The sequence below is a fragment of the Procambarus clarkii genome, chromosome 20, assembly GCF_040958095.1.
Source record: "Procambarus clarkii isolate CNS0578487 chromosome 20, FALCON_Pclarkii_2.0, whole genome shotgun sequence".
NCBI lineage: Eukaryota > Metazoa > Arthropoda > Malacostraca > Decapoda > Cambaridae > Procambarus > Procambarus clarkii.
The window spans coordinates 48,244,374-48,253,252 of NC_091169.1; the positions used below are offsets into that span (position 1 = coordinate 48,244,374).

Sequence of the window (8,879 nt, forward strand, 5' to 3'; positions counted from 1 at the left end):
GAACCTTAAAAATTTCCCTAATTATATGTACCTAGCCCAGGTTCGAATCCTGCAGGTGGTGTGGGTCATCTGGTGGTCCACCAGACAGGTGGATTTATCTAACTTAATTTGAAAATGACATTACACAAAAAAAGTTATAATATTGATTACATGCATGGTACAAGTTCCTGGTTCAGTAGAAGAAGATTGGGAAGAGTGGATCAGGAATAGGGGTGGAGCGGGTTTGTTGCAGGGGGGGGGGTCAGGGTGGGGGGAGGATTAGGGGTGATGGATAGTGGAAGCGTAGGTGGGTGGCCCACTGACCCCTAATTGCTGCTTGTTTAGTCCTGAGAAAGTTCAGAGTTTAGTCACGACACACAAACATTATTCTAATTCTCAGTTTATTTTATGTGTGTGTTGTTCCTCGCAGCGAGGCGTTATGTTGTCAGTCAAAGTCTGCGGTATATATATGAAGAGTATTGCGGGTACGTCTGGCAGCGGGCATGACCTCAGGTTGGGGGTATATACCCCAGTAACCCGCAGTCAATACCTGCTCCTCACTCTCACACTCTGATTTGGTCAACAGCAGGCCGGCCCGCCAGTGTTGTCACACCTCACCGTCAAGTCTCACCACACTCTCCACTCCGCACCTCCACGAAAGGACAAGTGAGTATATTACTTCTACTTCATTATTGTTTACAGTTTAATGAGGGGCTGACATCACGTGCCCGTGAACCAACAGACACTATATGAGTATTTAAGGATGTTTATATATATAGTAAACATCGCTTGGTGTTCGTGAGTCTGTAAACATTGGTTCATAGAGTTTACATAATGGGTTCAGGAGCTGCTCGGTCTCAGTTTAGTTCATTTATTATGCACCCCATACCCATCTTGTGGGCGGTAGTGGAGAGGGTTACAGAGGCACATAATGGGCTCAGGGACTGAACCCCACAATTCATTTAGCTAAACAAGTTACAATCTTGATGAGCTAGTTACAACATTCAATATAAGTCGTCACATCAACAATGGGTTCGAGATCGTCTCAGTATTCAGTATAACTCAGCAAGTTACAGCACTAATGAACTAGTTACAAACTGTTTAGGGTTTTAGTTACCTTGAAAGTAGTTAAGAACTAAACATATCAGCTGCATGAACAACATCAACAATTATTAAGTTGTCAGAGTGTTTCAGCACTGAAACTCTCTGCTGAAACAGAGATAAACCTGTGTTAATTACAGAGTTAAACCGTCTCACACTCTGGGACCAAGGGCCAGATTCACGAAAGCACTTACACAAGCACTTACGAACCTGCCCATCTTTCCTCAATCTTTGACGGCTTTGGTTACATATATTAAACAGTTTACAAGCATGAAAACTTCCCAATCAACTGTTGTTATAAACAGCCTCCTGGTGCTTCGGAGCTCATTAACTGTTTAATAATTGTAAACAAAGCCGCCAATAATTGAGAAAAGATGTACAGGTTAGTAAATGCTTGCTTAACTGCTTCGTGAATCTTGCCCCCCCCCCCCTGGGATATTGTTCACACGTCACCGCAGAAATCTCCCTCCCGGCCGGTGTACGTATGGACCTGTACGAGTCCTTCGTGCAACCGGATTAATCAACTCTGTCTGACCCAAGGTTGCAGCCCCGGTCAGCCTCCTTCACACACTTGTATATCGCTGTACAGATACAACATTGCACACCCCGTGTGCTCAAGTCCTCACACTTGAAGTTGGAAGAGAATGTCATCAATAGATTTTTCTAGAAATTAGTAATTTGTTTTAAATAGAGGATTTTTCTCACTCTGCCTGACGACTTAATTTTAAATTCTAATTATACACTGAGGATGAAAGGCTTCGTGGGGGACTTGAACAGAATTGAACTGGCGTCCTGGTGATTACCAGACCCTTGCCTTAACCGACTCAGCCATGATGGTAGAAGGCTGACTAATCCAGAATGCTGAGTTCTCTGGGAGGTTTGCGGCCTCCAAAAAAGTGCCATGGAAAAAAAGTGAATGAGTAAGTTTTCATACACTTACTGTACTCGTGAGTGTGTGAACAGTGTGGGTGACTGTTGTAAGGGAGGTGGGGAGTATCAGGAGAAAGCGCCAAGCTATTAAGACTATATAGCACTGGGAAGGGGATCAGGGTGAGGATTTGGGATGGGACGGGGGGGAAGGAATGGTGCCCAACCACTTGGACGGTCGGGGGTTGAACCCCAACCTGCATGAAGAGAGACTGTCGCTCTTCCGTCCAATCAGGTGAACAGTGATAAGGGAACGCGTGAAAAAAAAAGCTTGTGTTTGCTGGATGGATGATACAAGAGGATATCATGCATGTGTGAATGATATCTGTGTGTGTGTGTGTGTGTGTGTGTGTGTGTGTGTGTGTGTGTGTGTGTGTGTGTGTACTCACCTAGTTGTGTTTGCGGGGGTTGAGCTCTGGCTCTTTGGTCCCGCCTCTCAACCGTCAATCAACAGGTGTACAGGTTCCTGAGCCTATTGGGCTCTATCATATCTACACTTGAAACTGTGTATGGAGTCAGCCTCCACCACATTACTTCCTAATGCATTCCATTTGTCAACCACTGACACTAAAAAAGTTCTTTCTAATATCCCTGTGGCTCATTTGGGCACTCAGTTTCCACCTGTGTCCCCTTGTGCGTGTTCCCCTTGTGTTAAATAGTTAAATAATAGTGTGTGTGTGTGTGTGTACTCACCTAGTTGTGTCTGCAGGATCGAGCATTAACTCTTGGATCCCGCCTTTCGAGCATTGGTTGCTTACAGCAATGACTCCTGTCCCATTTCCCTATCATACCTGGTTTTAAAATTATGAATAGTATTTGCTTCCACAACCTGTTCCTGAAGTGCATTCCATTTTCCCACTACTCTCACGCTAAAAGAAAACTTCCTAACATCTCTGTGACTCATCTGAGTTTCAAGCTTCCATCCATGTCCCCTCGTTCTGTTACTATTCCGTGTGAACATTTCGTCTATGTCCACTCTGTCAATCCCTCTGAGTATCTTATACGTTCCTATCATGTCCCCCCTCTCCCTTCTTCTTTCTAGTGTCGTAAGGCACAGTTCCCTCAGGCGCTCCTCATACCCCATCCCTCGTAGCTCTGGGACGAGTCTCGTTGCAAACCTCTGAACCTTTTCCAGTTTCATTATATGCTTCTTCAGATGGGGACTCCATGATGAGGCGGCATACTCTAAGACTGGCCTTACGTAGGCAATGTAAAGCGCCCTAAATGCCTCCTTACTTAGGTTTCTGAATGATGTTCTAACTTTTGCCAGTGTAGAGTACGCTGCTGTCGTTATCCTATTTATATGTGCCTCAGGAGATAGATTAGGTGTTACGTCCACCCCCAGGTCTCTTTCACGCGTCGTTACAGGTAGGCTGTTCCCCTTCATTGTGTACTGTCCCTTTGGTGTGTACTCACCTATATGTACTCACCTATATGTGCTTGCAGGATCGAGCATTGACTCTTGGATCCCGCCTTTCTAGCTATCGGTTGTTTACAGCAATGACTCCTGTCCCATTTCCCTATCATACCTAGTTTTAAAAGTATGAATAGTATTTGCTTCCACAACCTGTTCCCCAAGTGCATTCCATTTTTCTACTACTCTCACGCTAAAAGAAAACTTCCTAACATCTCTGTGACTCATCTGAGTTTCCAGTTTCCACCCATGTCCCCTCGTTCTGTTATTATTACGTGTGAACATTTGATCTATTTCCACTTTGTCAATTCCCCTGAGTATTTTATATGTCCCTATCATATCTCCTCTCTCCCTTCTTTTCTCTAGTGTCGTAAGGTTCAGTTCCTTCAGCCGCTCTTCATATCCCATCTCTCGTTGCTCTGGGACAAGCCTCGTCGCAAACCTCTGAACCTTCTCCAGTTTCTTTGTGTTTCTTCAGGTGGGGGCTCCATGATGGCGCGGCATACTCTAAGACGGGTCTCACGTAGGCAGTGTAAAGCGCCCTAAAAGCTTCCTCATTTAGGTTTCTGAATGAAGTTCTAATTTTCGCCAGTGTAGAGTACGCTGCTGTCGTTATCCTATTTATATGTGCCTCAGGAGTTAGATTAGGTGTCACATCCACTCCCAGGTCTCTTTCTCGAATCGTTACAGGTAGGCTGTTCCCCTTCATTGTGTACTGTCCCTTTGGTCTCCTGTCACCTGATCCCATTTCCATAACTTTACATTTACTGGTGTTAAACTCCAGTAGCCATTTCTCTGACCATCTCTGCAGCCTGTTTAAGTCCTCTTGGAGGATCCTACAATCCTCGTCTGTCACAACTCTTCTCATTAATTTTGCGTCATCTGCAAACATCGACATGTATGATTCCACTCCTGTAAACATATCATTTACGTAAATTAGAAAGAGGATTGGTCCCAGCACCGATCCTTGAGGTACTCCACTTGTTACTGTTCGCCAGTCCGACTTTTCGCCCCTTACCATTACCCTCTGGCTCCTTCCTGTTAGGTAGTTCTTCACCCATACTAGGGCCTTTCCGCTTACTCCTGCCTGCCTCTCAAGTTTGTATAGCAGTCTCATGTGCGGTACCGTATCAAAGGCCTTTTGGCAGTCAAGAAATATGCAGTCTGCCCAGCCTTCTCTGTCCTGCCTTATCCTTGTTACTTTATCATAGAATTCTAAAAGGTTTGTTAGGCATGATTTCCCTGTCCAGAACCCATGTTGGTGCTTGTTTACAAACCCAATGCTGTGTGTGTGTGTGTGTGTGTGTGTGTGTGTGTGTGTGTGTGTGTGTGTGTGTGTGTACGTACGAGGCCATGTACAGTTATGTGCGCCAGAAAGGCATCCCAAGATGCGTCCTGTAACATTTAATCTAGATATAAGTAACAAATTGTTATAAGTGGGGCTCCAACAACTAGATTTCTCACCCCTTTAGAGACCAACCACTTTGGCTGGACGGTAGAGTGACAGTCTGGCTTCATGCAGGTCGGCGTTCAATCCCCGATCGTCCCAGTGGTTGGGCACCATTCCTTTCCCCTCCCCCCCCCGTCCCATCGCAAATCCTCACCTGATCCCTTCCAAGTGCTATATAGTCGTAATGGCTTGGCGCTTACTCCTGATAGTTCCGTTCCATTCACCCCTTTAGAACTAGAACTAGATTTTCTCATCTAATTAAGCTCACCCAATCATTCTTACTCATCCTCAACAGATGAAGGGACCCCTGCTGCTGACGGCTCTCCTGGTGGGGGTATGTCTGCCCCGTACCCAGGCCCAGACCCCACCCTCGCTGCCCACCCTGCCCACAATACCCTCCCTGCCCACCCCACCCTCCCTGCAAGCACTACTTCCGGCGCCAGCCGCCTGCCCACCCGAAGTGGCCAATCCGTGCCGCCTGCTGACCTTCTTCGTCCAACAGTTCGCTGTACCCAGCGACTGTGCCCGGTACTGCCAGTGTACTGGTGAGGCCAGCGGCGTCATCACCTCCTGCCTTCCTTACTTTCTCTTCAGTGAAGAAGAAAACGGCTGTAGGCCCAGTACTTATGTAAGTACGGAGAGAGGGAGAGAAGGGGAGAGGGAGAGAGAGTCTCCTTTCCCCTCTCGCCCTTCCCAATTTCCCCCTCCCCCCCCCCCCCACACACACGTCCCGCCCATTTTCGCCATCTGCTAATCTTTCCGCTTTTTTTTACCTATCCCCTCTCCACCTGTCTACCCCCCTCTCACCCCCTCTCCACCTGTCTACCCCCCTCTCACCCCCTCTCCACCTGTCTACCCCCCCCCTCTCACCCCCTCTCCACCTGTCTACCCCCTCTCACCCCCTCTCCACCTGTCTACCCCCCCTCTCACCCCCTCTCCACCTGTCTACCCCCCCTCTCACCCCCTCTCCACCTGTCTACCCCCCCTCTCACCCCCTCTCCACCTGTCTACCCCCCCTCTCACCCCCTCTCCACCTGTCTACCCCCCCTCTCACCCCCTCTCCACCTGTCTACCCCCCCTCTCACCCCCTCTCCACCTGTCTACCCCCCCTCTCACCCCCTCTCCACCTGTCTACCCCCCCTCTCACCCCCTCTCCACCTGTCTACCCCCCCTCTCACCCCCTCTCCACCTGTCTACCCCCCCTCTCACCCCCTCTCCACCTGTCTACCCCCCCTCTCACCCCCTCTCCACCTGTCTACCCCCCCTCTCACCCCCTCTCCACCTGTCTACCCCCCCTCTCACCCCCTCTCCACCTGTCTACCCCCCCTCTCACCCCCTCTCCACCTGTCTACCCCCCCTCTCACCCCCTCTCCACCTGTCTACCCCCCCTCTCACCCCCTCTCCACCTGTCTACCCCCCCTCTCACCCCCTCTCCACCTGTCTACCCCCCTCTCACCCCCTCTCCACCTGTCTACCCCCCTCTCACCCCCTCTCCACCTCTCTCACACCCTCTCCACCTGTCTACCCCCCTCTCACACCCTCTCCACCTGTCTACCCCCCTCTCACACCCTCTCCACCTGTCTACCCCCCTCTCACCCCCCTCTCCACCTGTCTACCCCCCTCTCACCCCCCTCTCCACCTGTCTACCCCCCCTCTCATCCCCTCTCCACCTGTCTACCCCCCCTCTCATCCCCTCTCCACCTGTCTACCCCCCTCTCACCCCCTCTCCACCTGTCTACCCCCCTCTAACCCCCCCTCTCCACCTGTCTACCCCCTCACCCCCTCTCCACCTGTCTACCCCCTCTCCACCTGTCTACCCCCCCTCTCACCCCCTGTCCACCTCTCTCACCCCCTCTCCACCTGTCTACCCCCCTCTCACACCCTCTCCACCTGTCTACCCCCCCTCTCACACCCTCTCCACCTGTCTACCCCCCTCTCACACCCTCTCCACCTGTCTACCCCCCTCTCACCCCCCTCTCCACCTGTCTACCCCCCTCTCACCCCCCTCTCCACCTGTCTACCCCCCCTCTCATCCCCTCTCCACCTGTCTACCCCCTCTCCACCTGTCTACCCCCCTCTCCACCCCCCCTCTCACCCCCTCTCCACCTGTCTACCCCCTCTCACCCCCTCTCCACCTGTCTCCCCTCCTCTCACCCCCTCTCCACCTGTCTACCCCCCCTCTCACCCCCTCTCCACCTGTCTACCCCCCCTCTCACCCCCTCTCCACCTGTCTACCTCCCCTCTCACCCCCTCTCCACCTGTCTACCCCCCCTCTCACCCCCTCTCCACCTGTCTACCCCCCCTCTCACCCCCTCTCCACCTGTCTACCCCCCCTCTCCACCTGTCTACTGTATCTTTCCCCGTCATCAAGCATCCCTCCTCTTCCACCTTTCCCTATCTCTTTCTGTCTTTATCTGTGTCTGTCTCCGTATCTGTCTCACTTTGCCTCTGAATGCCTCTGTTGTTTCCCTCTGCTTCTCTCTTCTATATATAAGTAATATTATAGTGTACCATTGTGGTGTGGGAGGAGCCCCAGTTGTGGGATGACGGTCTGAGTTATGCCACTACGGCCCAAGTGTGAATTGCTAAATATTTATATTAATTTCCCCGAGATCAATAAATAATGGAGTATATGATAAGATTTTTTTTTGAGGGGGGGGGGTCAGTTGCCAATCTCGTCGTGGGAGTCAGAATAGGGGTTGAAGGGGGTGATGGGAAGAAGGGGGGAGGGAGGGGGGAGGGAGGGGGAGAGGAGGGGTTGGGTGGGGGTTGTGGGTATCTTAATGACACAATCCTCGTCATAATGTCATCCTAATGTTTCTGTTCTTCAGGTGAAGTGCGGCTCCAGACCTGCAGGGTAGATGGGTCTTACACCACACCCAGCCGGCCTCCACCACACCCAGCCGGCCTCCACCACACCCAGCCGGCCTCCACCACACCCAGCCGGCCTCCACCACACCCAGCCGGCCTCCACCACACCCAGCCGGCCTCCCAAAAACAAGTTAACCTCCAGGTTAACCAACATTGCCCATAAAAACGTCTCCCACAATCACCCAGTGAGCCTCACTTGTGTACACAATCACCCAATGAGCCTCACCTGTGTACACAATCATCCAGTGAGCCTCACCTGTGTACACAATCACCCAGTGAGCCTCACCTGTGTACACAATCATCCAGTGAGCCTCACTTGTGTACACAATCACCCAATGAGCCTCACTTGTGTACACAATCACCCAATGAGCCTCACCTGTGTACACAATCATCCAGTGAGCCTCACCTGTGTACACAATCACCCAGTGAGCCTCACCTGTGTACACAATCACCCAGTGAGCCTCACCTGTGTACACAATCACCCAGTGAGCCTCACCTGTGTACACAATCATCCAGTGAGCCTCACCTGTGTACACAATCACCCAATGAGCCTCACCTGTGTACACAATCACCCAATGAGCCTTACGAGTACAATCATTGTTTATGTGTATGTTAATCTCATTGTGTGACAATTGTTCCATCACAAATGTCTTGTTAATGTTTCATGTTAATGTTTCATGTTAATGTTTGTTGATGTTGTTGTTGTTGTTGTGCACAAGACAATAAAACTTTCCACCAATCACGTGTGTTGCTGCCCCCCCCATCCCCCCCTCCCCCCCCCTCCCCCCCCCTCCCCCCCCCTCCCCCCCCCACACAGGATTGAGATCCATTCAGTTTCAGAAACTTTATTCCAAATCAATTCACATTATAATAAAGTTGCTCTCGTGAAGAATTTAGAGTTTTTATTAATGTTACTTGATGTATGACGCTCAGGATTGGTCAAGGACTTTACCAGCGAATAATATTAATGGTCAAGGTTGTTGTTGTTGTTGTTTAAGATTCGCTAATTGGAACAAATAGTTCTAGGTAGCACGGGCTATGGTGAGCCCGTAATAGGTTGGTCAAGGATATATCAGCGAAACTTTTACTGAAGTTTCAACTTAGTTTCACATATTTTGTTTACTTTACAGTTCAAAA

At 50.2% G+C, this 8,879-nt stretch overlaps 1 long non-coding RNA gene across 1 annotated transcript; it reads left to right on the plus strand.

Annotated features, from left to right (window-relative positions):
- Positions 1-524: 524 nt before the first annotated feature.
- Positions 525-8,475, plus strand: LOC123755544 (uncharacterized). Its single transcript, XR_006772522.2, has 3 exons — positions 525-645; positions 5,167-5,499; positions 7,703-8,475. It is a non-coding gene; the product is annotated as an uncharacterized lncRNA (long non-coding RNA).
- Positions 8,476-8,879: the final 404 nt, after the last annotated feature.